The sequence below is a fragment of the Priapulus caudatus genome, unplaced genomic scaffold, assembly GCF_000485595.1.
Source record: "Priapulus caudatus unplaced genomic scaffold, Priapulus_caudatus-5.0.1 Scaffold309, whole genome shotgun sequence".
NCBI classification, from domain to species: domain Eukaryota; kingdom Metazoa; phylum Priapulida; class Priapulimorpha; order Priapulimorphida; family Priapulidae; genus Priapulus; species Priapulus caudatus.
In genome coordinates, this window is record NW_014577370.1 from 311,476 (window position 1) to 314,292 (window position 2,817).

Consider the following 2,817-nt stretch of genomic DNA (forward strand, 5'->3'; position numbering starts at 1 on the left):
CTACGCCACCGAACGCGTAACAGCACGGTGCTGCGGCAGAGACAGGGTAACGCGTAACAGCACGGTGCTGCGGCAGAGACAGGGTAACGCGTAACAGCACGGTGCTGCGGCAGAGACAGGGCAACGCGTAACAGTACGGTGCTGCGGCAGAGACAGGGTAACGCGTAACAGCACGGTGCTGCGGCAGACAGGGTAACGCGCAAAATTGAAGACTAAAGAAGGGAGCCAATAATTCTTTTGTCGGGCGCATTGTTTGTGATAGTGAGTGAGCACGTACGGAACGTCTGGTAGATGCATAGGGTCAAGAGCGTATAAAGAAGGCCTCTTTATACGCTCTTGATAGGGTAGATGTGGGCAGTTGGTCAGGAAACAATATACCTGTGGGTGGTATTGGCCCGAAACGATGGTATAGAAACGGTCCGGCCACGTCCAAGACACGTTTCCATTGCACATTCCATTCCATTCCGCGTACACACATATAAACTACTATTATGGCCAAACAATATCCTTGCGAGACGTTTTTTGAAAGATAAAATATAGTGCAGCATCCTATTAATAAGTATATCACGGTCGCTATCATTTTTAAACATGCCACTATAAAAGATGACACACAGAAATGACCCTTACAAGCAATGTTTCTGCAGGAAAAGTTTTATTACCACCATCTCAATATTTGAATATTACAGGAAAAGCATGCAGTTAGACATTCATTCACAAGGCACACGGGATATAAAGCTTCCACTGAGCCACCGAAACCTCTTGCGTAAAACGTACAGGTTTGCGTATCCCGGCAGTATTACTGTAGTTATTCTACACGGGTACTTCTCTGTTTTCCCGTAAGCCCTGTGGTGCCGGTCACGTGACAGATCGTTACTCAGAAAATGTACCGGATTAAACTAAATAAAATTGGCAGGTCTCAAAAAAGCCAAAATTTCCATTTCTGTTATTCTAATACGTGTCATTGGCGTTTTCAGGCGCACTAAACAGAGCAGATTGTTCACGCCAGCCTGATCAGCTACGAACCGAACAAGCGCGTGGTTTCCCTCTCTGAAGCCAATAAATAACCAAAAACGAAACCACGCGGCCAGTTTCAGTTTATCTCTTGTACACCAGCTATGTGGTGAACCAAATCTATTCCAACAAAAACGTGTAGGAGCTATATTCCGTAACCGAACCCTGTGCCAACGGCCAGTACTATAGCCAACGCAACTAACACAAGCAAACCAACCACGAACCACGGTAAGCGGCGACACGACGTCAGTACAACAATATTTTACACCTCCGAAACAGGTTTCTGAATTCACATGTCGTGCGGTTTTGGCTTTCCAGCGCTCAGCATGCGATCGTAGAGTATCTGCTACGCTTGGACAATGAATGTTTCACGCTGCACGCAGCAAGGACACCTCGCCGGGTTAGTCCTGAGCGCAAAAATCCTATACATATACGGTAATAATGACGTATATATATATATACGTGGTCCTGAGCACGGGCAAAACTGTGACACTGGCAATCGCAAGAGGCTTGCATCTATGCTAAGCACATCAACCGAACACGCCACACGACTGGCCAGCCCGGTCAGTTGACCAACTAGACAAGCGCTCCTACGGGTCATCTCGATGACGTGGACATTAAATGACTACGGACGTGTTTTAAGTCTAATCTAATACTAGAAGCTAACAACGTACTAGGTCTACCGGAATGTGAAACACGGGTGACGTCACGCGGCAAACAGCGTAATCACGACTGTCAGTTGCGGTGTCGAAACTGTAATGACGAATCGAAAAAAACGTGATCTATTCGTCCTATACTCAAAACACCGTTAATGGCTGGAGCAATACTAATCACAGCGGGATAATAGATTTCCATATATACTAACAATACAACAATGTGGTATTTATATCACTCATGATACCAATAACAGTAAAACCGATCCGATAACATTCGAAACATAACAGATCCAGTTTCCCAGGGTTTCCTAAAATTCACCAACATTTTTTTGCTGCACAAATTCATAGAAGCTACCATATATTATAACAAAAATATTTCACTATTAGAATAAATACGCGTACACCGGTATACATACGCTCACGCGACCAAATACTGTATACAAATTGTATACGGTCTTCGATGCTACTAGTAGTGATGCATTTTTTGCTAAAGCAGATCGATGATAAATGTTTAGATATGCATTTCACAACAGTAAGCGGGTGCGCACATCACGATAGCACAGAACCGAGAAGTAGTGGTAACACGAAGAGTTTGTCGCTCACGTTCTCTTGTCACGCATGCACATCTGCTCCGAGAATCATACACGGTTACGAGAATCCCTACCGGGCCGCTCGCTGGGCGCACAGCAGCCACTGATACGCCCACCAAACACAGCCCGAGTAAGCCGACGTGAAGACCAGATATTCGTACAACCTTGACTAATCCAGAGATACTTGTAGTAACAATTAACCTGGTGTAGAAACGATCCAAATATTGAAAACGCGCCCCTTACAGTACCCAAAACACCCAAAGTCAACCCAACGTACAACCACTCGTTTTTCGTGTCGCGCTTGTGACATTTGCATGTGCGATGAGTTCGAGGACAGCGGATACGCTACTATACGTGGCGTGGTATAACAATAATCATGAATAACACCCCGTTATACATATGCGTATATACGTTATACATATGCCCGTTATACGAGCGGCAATCTCACAGGGATATCGGTACAATCATGTCAACAATCGTCACAGCTGAGTATATGTGTGTGTGTGTGTGTGTGTGTGTGTGTGTGTGTGTGTGTGTGTGTGTGTGTGTGTGTGTGTGTG